Genomic DNA, 16,029 nt, shown 5'->3' with positions numbered 1-16,029 from the left:
CAGAGTAGAATCAGATAACTTACAAGTCGTTGAGTACCAGAAATACTGACGAACTGAAGGATGGCGAGCCTTGCCCAGCAGATCTGTGGACGGTGTTGGATATGGTGTGGCCAGCCATAAAGACCTGTCACAGAGGAATTGGATTTGCAGATTCATTCATTCTGACACAGATAAGAAACGCACTAACCTACCCGGGTAGTAGTATTAGAACTTGACATTGAACACACACATCCGGATATTTCCCCCCAAGACTGAACTCTCTCTCTTGGAGGTTGAACATTTCCTCCTCAATACAGAGGAGCAATGGAGTTGGAACACCCAACTCAAAGGGACCTAATTCTTTTGTTTATTATTTTAATTAGGAGCTCTATTTTATTTTGGTATACATACAGTATTGTCTGTGAATGCTGTAAACATTTGTGTTGATTCATGGTGACAAGCATTAAAATTGTCAACTGTTAACCCAACACTTACTCCCTTCGTGAGTCATCTATTCCAAGTGTATTCTCCTATAGGACCTAGAGTGATGTAAGTGTCTCATCTGCCCAATCAGGTTAGGACCAGAGGTGCTACACTTGTAACGTGGATGAGTGATGAAGCCATGGATGAGCCCTGTTCACGAAACTGCAGGCTAATCTTAATAGCTAGTGCTAGCTAGTAGCTAGTAGCACGACATAATGATTAAATCTCCTTGGTTGTCTAAATACACCCATCGTTTATTTAGATAAGCATGTAAATGATCAGCATGTAATGATCAGGAACAACGAAAACACAATGTTTAACGTTAGTGAATATTTTAGACAATAAAACAGCAAGTTCATGGGTTCGCCACTTGTAAGAGACACAAGAGAAGAGCTCATGAACAAGCATGTTGCTACCGGTTGCTATGACAACACAACCAAACTGTTGTTGGTACACATGTCCATCGTGACGTCATGGGCCAGTCAACGCGGAAGAGCCGAGCTCCATGTTTGCTTTATGCGCTTTTGAGCACTCTCATTGGAATGTACGGGGCTTCCAGCCGAACACTGTATCTAGTTCTCTTAATACATCCATGGTCGGAGAGCCACGGCGCGAACTGAGCTCACGAGAGACGTTAGCATGGACGGGAATGAGCTGTTATCCCTTAAAAATGTCAGCTCATGGGAAAAAAAGAAAGGTCAATACAGAGCGCCGAGTTTTTAACCAAACGTGGACTTCTAAGTATTTATTTACTGAAGTCAAAGGTAAAGCCGTGTGCTTAGTTTGCGGAGAACAAATCGCTGTGTTGAAGGATTATAATTTGAATCGCCACTACAATACTAAACATGCAGAGAAATACAACTTGATTGATGCAGAGCGGGAATGGACATCTGAAGCTTTGCTAGTTAAACTGCAACAGCAACAAGGCTTTTTTACCATGTGTTGCACATCCAGGGATGTAGCAGTTAAGACCAGCTTTGTGATTTCCAACAAAATCGCCAAAAACAGTAAGCCATTTTCTGAAGGGGAGTTTTGGTGGACTCTGCTGCGCTAATATGCCCAGAGAAAAAAGAGGCGTGTGAGAGAATGTGCCTCTTTCCAGGCAAACCGTAACGAGAAGGATTGAGGACATCGCGGGAAACCTGGAGATTCAGCTGCAAAGCAAATCAGACAATTTCAAACTTTTTTCCTTGGCTCTGGACAAAAGCTGTGATGTCCACGACACAGCCCAGTTACTAATTTTTGTACGTGGGATAAAGAAAGACTTTGAGAAAGGGTCGACAACAGGGATTTGTTCACTGAGGTAAATGCATGTTTTGACAAAATGGGACTTAAATGGAACAAACTGGCATGTCTTACAACCGATGGTTGTCCGAATCTGACAGGAAAAAATGTTGGACTTTTGAAGCGGATGCAAGATAAAGTGACTGAAGTGAACTCAGAACGGAAATTGGTATTTTTGCATTGTATTATATACATCAGCAGGTGTTGTGTAAGTCAGTGCTAAAACTGAACTGTGTTATTGATGTTGTAACTAAAACAGTTAACTTCATCAGGACAAGAGCATTAAATCACAGGCAGTTTGTGTCACTTTTGGAGGAGCATGAAACTGAACATGGTGACATAGGCTACCACACAGCTGTCAGGTGGCTCAGCCTGGGCAAGGTGCTTAAAAGAGTATGGGACCTGAGAGCAGAGATTTGAGAGTTTTGTGATATGAAAGGCAAAGACATCCCAGAGCTCTGAGATGTAAACTGGATGGCTGATCTTGCATTTTCTGTTGATGTGCTGTTGAGGGCCTATTTGCACATGAAATGCACAGCCTGATGAAGGCCTTTATGAGAAAGTTGCAGTTTCTCTCAAGCCAGTTGGAGGGTAACACTCTCACCCACATGCAAACCCTGAAAGAAGCCACACCATCAACCGATCACCTCCGCAGGTACTCATCCATGTTAGTGGCACTGCATGGTGAGTTTTCAAGGCGATTTTAAGACTTCAAAACAGTTGAGGGTGAAATGCACATGATTTCTTCTCCCTTCACTTGCAGTGTGGACAATGCACCTAGTGATGTTCAGCTCGAACTCATTGACCTGCAGTCAGATACAGTGCTGTCAGAGCACTTTCTTCTCTCAAAAAGGAGAACTTTCCACAGATGAGGAGGCATGCTCAGAAGATGTTGGTTCTCTTTGGATCGACCTACATATGTGAACAAACATTTTCAGTGATGAAGTTTACCAAATCCAGATACAGATCTTCTCTCACTGATGATCACCTGTCAGCTGTCCTTCGCATATCCACCTCAGACATTGAACCTGACTTTAGTGCACTTGTTCAGGCCCAGCACAGACTAGATTTTTTTCACTGAACAAGGAATATAACTGAAAAACAGCAAATGAGGTAGTTAGACTACAAACAAAAAGATAATAACACTTTGTATTAAGTTAATTTAATGATGTTCTTTGAAAAATGGCAAAAACATGCACATTTTGGTCACAATTTCTGTGTGAATGCTGTTCAAATAGTGACATAATGTTGGCATTTTGTACTATATCTGCTTCACTTTTTCATGCTATAAGAAAAAAGTGGAAAAGCTAATTATGTAGTTAGACTACAAACAAAATAGTAATAGCACTTTCTAAAGTTAATTGAATGCTGTTCTTTGAAAAATGGCGGAAAACATGCACATTTTGGTCACAATTTCTTCGTGAATACTGTTCAAATAGTGACAATATTGGCATTTTGTACTATGTCTGCTTCACTCTTTCATGCTCTAAGAAAAAAGTGGAAAAAGCTAATTCTGTAGTTAGACTACAAATTAAATAGTAATAGCACTTTGTAAAGTTAATTGAATACTGTTCTTTGAAAAATGGCACATTTTGGTCACAATTGCATTTATGGATGTTGAGTAAATAGTGACATAATTGCATTTTGTATTATGTCTGCTTCACTTTTTTCATGTCCTAATCATAACATGTGTGCCCTTACCAGTCACAGCTTATCAAGGACCTTACAATTTACTGCTTTTCATAAAGAGATAAAATTAATATTGAGCAGAATTGAGTTTAACCTATTGGCCCTCCACAACATCTCATGCGGCCCCTTGGGAAAATTAATTGCCCACCCCTGGTCTAAGAGGACATTATTTACAGGCGGGCACAGATGACACAGCTGCATTTGGAGAGCAGAGGCTGTGAGACAGGTTTGCAGATAATAGTCTGGAGTTTCCTTATTTAAGATGCTAGTGGCTTGAGGATAGAAGCTCCTCCTGAGCGTCTTAGTGCTGGTTTGGTGTATCCGGTACCTTCTTCCGGACCTCAACAGGGAAAAAAGGATGTTAGCCGGTTTGGTTCTTTAATGATTCTTCTTGCCGGTTTCTTGCAGCGCCTGGTAAATATCCTTTAGGAAAAATCAGGGGATCACCAACGTCTTTAGGATACATCATCTAACCACCAATATCTGTAGCAAATTTTGGCAATCCATCTAGTAGATGTTGAAATATTTCACTGAACGTGAGAGAATTTGCGTGAGATGAAACGTCACGGGATCACCGAAGTTATTAGGATTCATCCTCAGGGGAACCATGGATATCTGTACCAAATTTGATGGTAATCCATCCAATTCTTGTTGAGATATTTCACGTCAAACCAAAATTGTCAACCTATGAAGACTTAGGGTATAATCAAAGTCAGTCAGATTTATCCTGTGGGGACCATGCATGTCACTTATATTATTCCCAGGGTTTTTTTTGTGCCTGTTACATTGTGTCTGTTTGATGGTTAATGCACTAACACAGGGGTCTTCAACGTTTTTTAGACCAAGGACCCCTCAGTTGAAAAAGAGCAGGGACCCCTTACTACATATATTTTATAAAATATCAGTATAAAGTATAAAATATAAATTGCATATTAAACTGGGCCTACAATAAAGTGTAGGGCGGCTTAAAGCCTCCACACATACCTTTTTATGGTGCATACAATACTAAGCTATTAAAATAATAGTTGTTGACATATTCATATATTTATGAATCATGTTTTAATGTTAAAATATGGCACAGTGAATCCTTAAGCTTAACTGTATCTGTGGATGGCTACCTTAGTGCTACCTACTGTACCTATAGGTCAGTAAGCCTATCATCAATGTTGTGTAAATTTAAAAAAAAAAAGATTTGTCTTTACAAATAATGTGTTTGATTGAAGTTTATTTTTATTTTTTTAACTGTGGAACAATAATTTGGTGGCTCCCCTGCAGCAACTCTGAGGACCCCCTAAGGGTCCCGGACCCCTTGTTGAAGATCTCTGCACTAACCCATTCAGCCTCTTTTTTCTAATGTTAAACAGCTATTCTATATATTGTTTCTGTATTTATTGTTTATTTCATGTTAATGTTTCATGTTTGTTTATGTATGCACCAACCATCAGGGCAAATTCCTTGTGTTACTTACTTGGCAATAAATCATTTTCTGATTCTGGTTTGTGCTTTATCAGTGTATTTATAAAAATATTATAATATATATATACACAATTTTTTGAAAAGTGCTTAATCTTTACTTACTCTCTCCTGTTTTTTTCTGTCAGTGGAAGTCTCAGATAATGGTAAGATGTTTTCTTATGGTTTGTTTTGCCCCCTGTGAGCATGTTTCAGTTTATTACACCCTCTTTAAACCAACAAACAATTACAGACATGCAGGCAGCTCAGCTCCCTATCAACCCCTTATAACTGTACTCAACAGTGTGTATGAAAATGAAATGAGTTGTCATTCCTTCATCTGTCTTTTCCTTTTTTTCAGGGCATCTAAATGAAATCTGCTTTTCCACAGCATTGTTTCAAATGTTCTGCTGTCACATCAGCCTACGTATGTCATGTGGAGGTGGCGTGTGAAATGTATTACTTTTATTACTATAGCTGCGGTACTTGTCATTGGACCCCCAAGCAGCTCCCGCAGTCTAATAACACCGGCATACTTATCCTGTCTTATTCCGAGTTACTGACATTACAAAAAGAGACGGCCGAGTATTTTCTAAGATGACTTATGCACTTTCATGTTCTATCTGTAGGGGGGGAAATGATCTGCTACCGAAACTGATGGCCAGCGTGATATTTCAAAAGGTTACGCTGCATCTTGCTCAGCGATTGTTTTCCACGGATTTATATTTGTTTAAAGGGGGGTTGTTGTTGTCAGCTATAACAAATGCAGTGACAAATAACTGGGCAGTGTGCCATTTAGAATTCATTTAGCAAGACAAGGTAGAGATAAAGGTGCCACCCCGACTGTCTGCAAGCGACACTTTGTAAATCAGAGAACAGCGTGGATAAATTACACTGGTGAGAAAGTCTCCCTTCTGACTCTCTTCTGAAGGACAACAACAGCGTGTCTATTTACAAGCAGCTGGCCTACAGCATAGGTCAGCGCTCACTCCTCTTCTCTCTGTCCTTTAGAAAATGTTGCACCAGCCCAAGATGCAGAGAGCAATGAAAGACAGAATATCAATTCAGAGTCTCACTTTACCTGCTTTTAGACCATTGTAAAGGCAGTATTTAGTGGCTTTGTCTGTGTCTTATCACTCATTGCTGTCCTGTGATTAGTATGCAAGAATTCAGACAGGCAATAAACTAGCAGAGGGTTGCTTAACTGTATATCTTTTAGTGATGGCTGCTAGAAATTAAATCAGATGTATTATGTCCCAGGAAGTTATATGACACCTTCTTGTTGTAAAAATTGAATTGCAGTATTGTGGTATTGTTTTACAACAGTGATATGGCTGAGTAATCATGAATCTCTCTCTGTGGATCTATCCTTATCCATTCAAAGTATCATATTAAGGGACAAGACAGTAATATTCAAATGCATTATCTGTATTGGTGAATTTGTTTTTGAGAAAAGAGAATATGGTACGTTTTTCCATTAATATATAAGAGGAAACAAACAGCTTGTTTTGCCATCAAGCTCAAATTTTCATAAATCAGTCTGCAGCTTTGATATTCTGGTGAATTATTTTTTTTAGATACATTTTTTATTAGCACCATTTATCATTCAGACATACAGAACAAATTCCACAATATGTGCCAGGTAATATCAGATGGTGCACAGAACAGAGAAACAAATTGAACAAGAACAAAAACCCTCTCTCACCCTCTGCGGTCTCGAGGAAAACAAAACAAACAAACAAACAGAAATCACACCTTGCCTAGTCCTTTTGGCGCTGAGGTCATTAGGTCTGATATTTGTGCTACTGTGCTTTCCATAGGTTGATAATTGATGATTTGGCTTTGTTAATCCTTGCTGTAGAGAGCTCAAGCATAACTGTGTCTAGAAAATATGCTAACCACTGTTTTATACAAAGTGAGTGGGGGGGGGGGAGCCAGCGTTGAGCTATTATTTTCTTGGTTATAGTTGAGCCGGCTAGCCAAATCTTCCTTTGTCTCTCGAGCAGGTGTAATTTAGAGTCATCATTAAGTAACAAAACAATTGGGTCAGTAAGATTTAGATATCCTATCACATCGGATAGTATTGATGTTGTTTCATGCCAGAACTCATGCACCTGTTCACACTCCCAGATCATATGCAGGAAAGTTCCAGTTTGTTCAGGTTGACAGAACGTACAATATGGAGTGGGAATGGCTTTCTCAGCTCTTCTGAGGAGTCTAATATATCCTATGGCATATGTTGAAGTGGATATACTGGTGATTTGGGTTCTTGGAACAGTAGAAAATGTTGTCCCAAACTGTCCCAATTAATTGCGTTCCCGTCCATGCTCAGCTCTCGTTCCCATTTCTTTACTATTGGGAGTTCTCCTATGGATACTTGCAACAGCTTAGTATAAATCTTGGACACTAATCCTCTCACAGGGAAATCAAAAAAACATTTAATGACCTCAAGACTGTTTCCCCATGGCACTCCATAGCATTTATGGCTGATCTTAAGCAAAGATATAAGTAGATGGATGTCCTGGGGACCTCAAAACTAGCTCTCAGGTCTTCAAAACTCAACATCCTTTTCTCATTGAATAGTTGGTCTAAAGTATAAATACCTCTTACCCTCCACTGCTTACAAGCAAAAGGTTTGTTACCAGACATTAAGTGTGTATTGTGCCATATTGGGGTGTTCACGTGCCACTTATTGGTGTAGCGCAGGTGCTCCTTCACCTGTTTAAAGTTGGCCAATGTGCTGCTGATAATGGGACCATAGGTTAGCATACACTTTTTTTTGGACAAGCACCTGCAAAGGCCAGGTCTTGCAGTCTTAGACTTCCAGTGAGGTTTTGCTCTATTCCTCTCCATGGAACTGTAGATGAGGGATCCATCCAAACTCTGAGGGCCTGTAGCTGAAAGGCCTTGTGATACATTTTAAGGTTGGGGAGGGCCAGGCCTCCAGTGTTTTGTGGTACGTTGTAAGGTAGAGTATTTTAGCCTTGGTTGTTTATTGTTCCAAATATACTGCTGAATTAAAGTATCAAGTTTCTTCCAGAAATTTATTGGTGGGGGTAAGGAGATTTTTGAACTTAAGAAATTCACACGGGGAGCTATGTTCATTTTAACAACAATACAAAATATGTTTAACAGCCTTTTATAAAATATTTTTTCCAAGAATAATACAAGTCACTATATGCAAATTGAAATATTTCCAAAACAAATGCTCATCAAGACGCCATTATCTCAACCTCATAGGCTCATATAGTCAATTGTCCTGTGTAGTTACCAAACTTCAGTTTAATACATTGATGCTGCTTTTTGGTCAATACACATAGGAGGCACAAATTGTTTAAATATAAGCCACTGTGTGCAGAATATTTATGTGATTGAATCTTTCAAAAATATTCCGTTGGCAACGTTTTTGTTTGTAGAAGACAATGCTGGTGAAATGTGGTGCAGCTCAGTGTCCCCGAGTCAGATCTATTGTGGAACGTGTACCAGAGGGTATCAGCATTCTTACTTCTACTACTACTACGCCTACTGAGCTCTAATTGGTCAAGTGTTTCGGAAAACAGTTGTCAGAGGGCACAACACCTGACATATTTCAAAATGCAAAAAAAGTTGGTATGTGTTTAAAATTATATTGTATTATATATAGTGCTGTCAAACGATTAAAATATTTAATCGCGATTAATCGCATTAATGTCATAGTTAACTCGCAATTAATCGCAATTAATCGCACATTTTTATCTATTATGATGGCCCTAGATTTTTTTTTTGTCCAATGATTTTTCTCATTTTAATGCTCTTATCAACATGGAAAAGTGGATCGGCTTGCTTTGTGCTTTTATCGCCTGGCTTTGACGAGGGGGCGGAGAATTCTCATCAGCTGTGTGCTTGGCCATCAAGTGGTATTTCAGACTGGACGTGCTGCGATGATAGTTCAGTTCACAACAACAGAACACACAGATCACTTTGGTCTTGTCAATGGAACCATTTGGCAACTTTTTAAAAGTAAACTTTCCATTCAGAATCTTATTGGCATCCATTTTGGCATCTTGCACTCGCCATCCAATCAAAATGTAACGTTAGCCTACTACTCTTTGGCCAGCTCTCAAGCCCAAACAAGTGTGTGCGGCGTGCCTGTTGTTTTGTTTCCGGTCTAGCTAGATCCGGTGTGGTGTTGTAGTATTTCTAACATTACTAGTTGTTGCAAGAGCATGTGAAAAAAACTACAAAGTTTGCTATGCCAAAAAGAACGTTAATCTCGCGATTAAAAAAATTTACGCTGTTAAAATGGGTTCGCGTTAATGGCGTTAATAACGCATTTAACTGACAGCACTAATTATATATGTATTATATATTGTATATATTATTGTTTTTTTTGTGTATATTTGTTATCTTGCTATACAAAATATATAACATATACAGGAACTACTTACAGTTGAATGAGGGGTGGGGAAAAAAACAAGCTTCAGCTTCATCCTGCTCCTTTTTGGACAGATTGAACAGGATTGTGGACAGATTGTATGTTGCTACACACTTATTGTCTTTTTATATTTTATTTTCTTCCACATTACAATATCTGTATTACATTATACAAAAGTCTAATTCAAAATGCAGAATAAGCATCAGTCTACATCAGTTATTAATTTATTTCGATGAGGAGTGTCTATTTGCCTTACAGGCCCGGCGGCCAGATGAGGTGTCCAATCATCACCAGATTTCTGTCGCTTTAAACAGCCAGAGAATTTCAAAGAGCCTAAATCTATAATAAATAAACAAATAAATACACAAATAAGTACATGACTGAATAAAATATGTGGCTGGAGGATTGTATATGAAATACAGCCAGACATATTTACTAATGTAATGCTGATAGCCGTCGTGACATTGATTGGGGCAGTTTGTTTGGAAAATATATAAATATATAAAAAATATAACTTCAATTGATGTAAGATCAGATGAAATACGCAGATTATCATTCTCAGTGGTATTCAGTTCTATAGGCAGATAAGCTGTCAGCTAAAAAGCCGTGAAAGAGTGAATACAGATGGGTATGATTGATCCATATTTCTCTCCGCTGTGTGTCTGTATTATGCATGCAGAGTCCAATATTTAACCATGCCAGAAAAGCTAAAATGTGCTGAGATATGCAAAAACTGCAGTGCAGCTTGTAATATTTGTGGCATGATTTATTTCAACAGATATCTTTAGGAAAATGACATGAGAAAAAAAACTATTTTTTATTTTTATCCATAAGAAAAATGGTAGTGTGGTGGAGATTTTCTTATCTTTTATTATTTTGCCGCCACTTTATACCCATCTTGCTTGTTGTTGACAAAGCATGTTTTTATGTATTAATCAAAGTCACCTTACCCTTCGCTGTTTATAGAAGCTGATTTAGTTTGACACAGTTGTGCTATCGGTAACAACTTTGTCAGTATCATTGTAAATCATTGGTCATGATTTAGTTTCAAGAGATGTTTCCTGGTCCTTTTTTGTCTTTTTGATAATTGCTGGCAATTTCCCAGACATTTGCTCAGTAGAAACCTCGTACGTTGTACTTTTGTGAAATCTTTTACTTTATTAAAAGAATCAATTGAGGTCAGCACTTGGCATTGAATGCCAACTGAAAAAGAAATGTTATTTTTAGGGCTGTCAATCGATTAAAAAATTTAATCTAATTAATTACATACTCTGTGATTACTTCATCGAAATTAATCGCATACATAATTAACGGTGCCTGAACCTTTTTAAGAAAGTGAAAAAAGAAAAGAAAAAAAAAGGGTACTAAACAACAGTTAGTGGCATTAAAGAACGGCTTGTTTATTGCTAAGGCCATATGGTCAAAATGAAATGATTTAATAATAATGTATAACAATAACAATAACTTATTTCAGTAGTAAATTGCTGTTGAACCATCAGATGGGAAAAGGACATTTACAATAACTTCAAATGCACCACGAGGCTGTAGTTTACCAGTTTCATTGAAAGCACCGTCTGTGTTGTTTTTCCGATGGCAGCTGCAGATTGTTACATCCTGGTGTTGAATCCTCTACAGTAAAACACAGTCAAACTTTACACCGTTTAGCGTTAGCTGTCAGCATTTTAACCGTGTTTAATCCAGCTACTAGCTAGCGGTAGGCTAACGTTAGCTACTGTCGAGTATAGTGTTAACTAGCGTTTAGCGTTAGTTTACAAGTAAATGTTCCAATTAATAATCCAGGCAGCACATTCTCGTCTCCCTCCTTCATTTTACAGTCCAATGGTGGCTATAATGGCTCCCGGTCAAACGTCAATATCGAATGTATTAATCTGCGTTATTTTTTTTAACGCGTTATTTGTTCTCAGATTAATTAATTGAAATTAACGCGTTATTTTGACAGCCCTAGTTATTTTGCTTATGGTCTTAAAGGTGACCTATTATATAGCATCTTCAGGTTCATACTTGTATTTTTTGTTTGTACTATAACATGTTTACATGCTTCAATGTTCAATAAGCTTTATTTTATAGTTTTCTCCTACTGCCCATGGCTGCTTCTGTCTGAGATGCTCTGTTGAAGTGCCTGTCTCTTTAAGTCCCCCTTCCCGGAAAAGCCCAGGCTGCTCCGATTGGTCAGCGGGTTTCCGCATCTCTGAGTCTCCTGGAATCTCCGCTGTTGTTGCACTTGTTGCAAGTAACTTGCAACGGAATATATAGCAGGACTTTGTACCGTGAGAAATCACCAATAAAGGCTTTTACACAAAATACTACATAACCGGAAATAATGTGACCCGAAAGATTACATCTTTCACTGCAGAGCTTGTAGCTACATGCGACCATGTTAACACTGCAGTAACTTAAAAAAAAAAACACTCCAGTCTTGCCTGCCTGGAGCAGATGACCAATCATAAAAGGCCAGCTAGTTGTTATGTGACACTTAGCCGAGAGTAAAAAACTTAAAACGTTAGAGCGTTCAGAACAGTTGCAAATCTGAACGTTTTAACTCACGGGGATTTCTCTGAAATACGTTTATCTCATTATTTAAGACCTTTTGACTTCTGTAACCTGTTTGTGGCATTCAGCCCCAAGCTGATATACCTTCACCCTTAAAAAAGGCTATGTTATTTCCTAAAACAAATTGTAGTTTTTAACAAACAATACTCCTCCGGAATAGATTGGAATTTCAGGATTAATACACATTTGGTGTGCTAGTGAATATTTGGGAGTAGGATTGACTCACATAAACTCCAGCGTCTATGTTCATCTTAATGAAGAAACATTTCAACAATGTGGTTCATTGATGCGTTATATGGGTTTTAGACCACAATGGAGTACTAGTAGCACAAAGGAATAAACTGTATCGGGTTTTGGATTCACACACAATACTTGTTAGTAATATCAATTCATTGTTGGTTTTGGTATTTTCATGGAATTTGTTGACACTGACAACAATAAAGAATATCACCAGACTCATCCTTCAAGAAATGCTCTGCAGCTGAACAAGACATCATCTGTCATTGAGGTTTCTTCCCATAAGCATATCAAAGGAAAGTCATGAAACAGGAAATGGCCAAATTGTAAAAGATACATGAGATAAAGGAAAAGATGCCAAATGTGACTATTTTTTCATTCATGACAAAAGATAGTGCACAAGAAAATAACAAAATGATTGAGAATCAGGTCAGTCATGAAGTCAGTTTATAACAACAGACTATTTGAAGGTTACCCTGAGCATTTCATGTAGGGCAGGGAAAGTGCCCGGCATTATTTCCTGAGCTGAGTGGCAGATACAGTATAACGCTTCAATGCGCTCAGAACACTTTACTCTGGGCCCAAGCATGTGGCCTTGATTTAGGTGAATGAGCACAAACCATTTATATTCAAGCAATCAGCAGTCGCTCACAGAGACACATGCACACATACAATCACATTGACTCTCTCTCACTCTTTCTCTGTCCTCTGCTCTCTCATCCAGCAGTGCTCATTACGCAGCTGAGACGAGTGAGAGAAAGAAAAGCGGAGACAGAGAGACCCCAGTCACAGGGGAGATCTACTCCCACACAGCGCTGTTCACTCCACGCCAGCGGTCAGAGAGTCAGTGATCCTGGCACCAGCTGCGTGGTGCTCCCCACCCCCCCCAATCTCATGCAGTGCAGACAAGGTGCTGAGTGTTCCTGCGAGGAGCTTCTAAGGAGCAGGATGGAGGCAGTATCAAGAATTGTGGGGTACACAGGTAGGTCAGGACAGGCCAAAACTGACAAGTGAGGCTTCATCTTGTCTCAAGGTATTGTCCTGATTCATATTGTGCTTGTATACAAACAGAAGTCAATGAAGCAACAGTGAAACTATATTATACAAGAACTATGAACTATGAACTAGGAATAATGCAAGTAGGGAAGGATGGAAACATACCTCCTGCATAACAAACAGAAGGATAATTCAACCAAATACCTTAGCCCTGCTGCAAATATTGTAAAATGTATTTAACTCAATGGTAATAACCTTGAAGCAGCTTTAAATCAATATAGCACCAAACAGCAGACAGACAAAGTTAGTGACTAACTGATGAACACAATTGAGCATGTTTTCGCTACAGAGACCAATATTTCCCTCAGGAGTTAGTGGAGACCAAAACCAGAGCTAAAAGAAGAGGCATATTTGACTTGCATTCATCCTGTTTACACACACACACACACACACACACACACACACACACACACACACACACACACACACACAGAGAACTCTTAATGAATGCTAATGTGGCTCTGTATCTGCTGGATGTGTAATTAGCAAATGTTTGCTAACAAGTTTACCCATATCATCTTAAGAGGTAATATGTCAGTGTTATGTTCACACTTTGTTTCCACAGCCCCCATGAGGCCAAAACATATGTTATTGCAGGTTTAAATATGAACTTGAATTCTAATTTTAGAAGAACATTAGCACTATGTGTGAAAGTTCAGTCTTGAGCTTGGAAACAGTAAGTGGACCTTAAGTTAAGATTTTCTTGTCAAACAACATTAACATTCACTTATATTGAAATAATGTGTTTCTGAACACAGTTTGAATGAAAGTCCAATATTGCCTGTAATTTTAGCGCTGTTTTAGTCTCCAATATCTGGCTGTGCAGATGCTGCAGTAGGTGTTTGACTATACCAGCTAAATTATCAGCTTCTGTCATTTATTGGAGCGGGTGAAGGAGATTTTTTTTGCTGTGTGCTGCCTGCTGGAAATGGGATTGATAAGAGTTGAGCCTGTGGGTCATAAAACCAAAATCAACTGGCTGAAAGAGGCAAAAAATCTCAGTGGTGCTGCAGAGTTTAAAGACAGTCTAGTCTCACCTGGTTTATCACTATGCACGACTCCATTCACATTTCTTATTAGAGCAGTAATTCGATCCATTGAATACAGAAAATAATTTTTAGTGGTACTTCAATATACAAATGATAGGGGTGTTGTTTTGCATACATACACAGTAGGAGGCAGAAAAACAACAAATAACTTCAGCTTGAGTAATCTACACCTCTTTAACAGTCTCAACATTTGCACTGTAAGCTTCACAGAGGTGTTCATTGCAGTGCTGTTATATTAAATTGCATTATGCTGAGCAGGCGTTCATGACCAAGATGGTTGGTTTGGCCAGATGTTAGAGTTGTGTGCTTTACATTACAGATGTTGCAAAACATGGCTTTTGAACAACTGTAAGTGCCATGCTGCTGGCATTTTAACAAGAGTAAAGAAGTTAGACACAATGTCAAATCAGCTCTGTTGGGAAACAACAGGAATTAAACATGTCTGCGCTTCTGCAGTCGTTGCTGTAATTATTTGTGGGTAGAATATGATAGTGTTGTATATTTAGTTGCAGCACTGCGTTGCCGATGTGTGGAGAAGGAACTTCGTTGACACTGTTCTTGATTATAAAAAGGTTTATTACGTCAGAGATTCCAGCATCAATTTACAGACTCCATGGACATCTGGAGACGACCGACCCAATCTTCAAAATTTGTCGTTCTACCTTTTCTTTGTGTGAGTCCAGTATATATCCTGTACATTGTATTAACATAAGGCGTGATATGTGTAAGCATATGATTGGAGTAGGGAACTGACCAATTGATGCCTTTTATCTGACGTAACTCCAAAAAAGGACTCTTCTGTCTTGGGGGGCCCACTGTTTCCAGATGTTTTCAAAAAAAGTGGGGTAAAGTTCATGCATCTCCTTATACCAAATCTTAAGTCAAAGTGTAAATCGTCAGATACTACAATAGCAGCAGTATAAGAAGCCATTTTTTATTGCTTTCATTTTGACAAAACTCGCTCCAATTCCTGCAGCTGTCTCTCAAGATACGCACTTCACTCACATACACAGGATTATTTTAGGGAGCTGTCAGCGTGGAGGATTACGTTAACATCTTAATTAGACCATTGCTTTGCTTGCAGTGTTGATAAGTCATTATTGTGCGTATGTAATTGTAGCCAATTATCAATTAAATCATCTATTATGTTGTGAAATTGAATTACACTTAACAATCTGTATTTATTGTGAATTATGATTCCTCCCATCTTAGATGTGTTCCATTGATATCATTTATATCACATCGGATATGGCAATGACTGCAATACACGATGCACTTCTTTTCCAACAATTGCACAAATGAAAGCGATAAGCATGGTGGAGGATTTCTCGACAGGTGGGGATGGAGAGATGGGCAAGAGATGACAAGCCCTACCCAGCTCCATCTTGCATCAGGGTTGTATCTAACCATCAATCTGTGCTTGTCCAGAATGACATACAAAAATCACAGCAGCAATACCTGACAACAATGCAGTTAGTAATACATGACATACTAAATGAAAACTGGTTCACTGTGTGATATGATTTTCTCAGTGAGCAACACATTTAGTGACACATGAGTTCTTCTTGTAGTAGAAATTGTGTGATTTTTCCACTAATAATATACCATTATGCTACATGCATGCCACGTGAGAGGAAGAAGAACAGGATTACATCTTGTTGCTTCAGCTATTTAATTTGAACACTCAAGATGAGGATGGTAAGGTCATTTGTTGCTGACAAACTAGATTAAAAGCAGCTGCAACAGATAGCAGTCAATTTCAATAAGTGCACTTGATTGCATTAACAGATTATTTTGATTTGTATTGCCTTGGAT

General features: G+C 38.6%; 1 pseudogene; it reads left to right on the top strand.

Moving 5' to 3' along the window:
- The first annotated feature begins 1,786 nt into the window (after nucleotides 1-1,786).
- Nucleotides 1,787-13,123, top strand: LOC144517751 (general transcription factor II-I repeat domain-containing protein 2A-like; annotated as a pseudogene).
- Nucleotides 13,124-16,029: the final 2,906 nt, after the last annotated feature.

This window comes from Sander vitreus, chromosome 5 (assembly GCF_031162955.1).
Source record: "Sander vitreus isolate 19-12246 chromosome 5, sanVit1, whole genome shotgun sequence".
Classification (NCBI taxonomy): Eukaryota; Metazoa; Chordata; class Actinopteri; order Perciformes; family Percidae; genus Sander; species Sander vitreus.
Note: the sequence above shows the minus strand (reverse complement) of the source record. Positions and strands in the feature narration are given on the sequence as shown.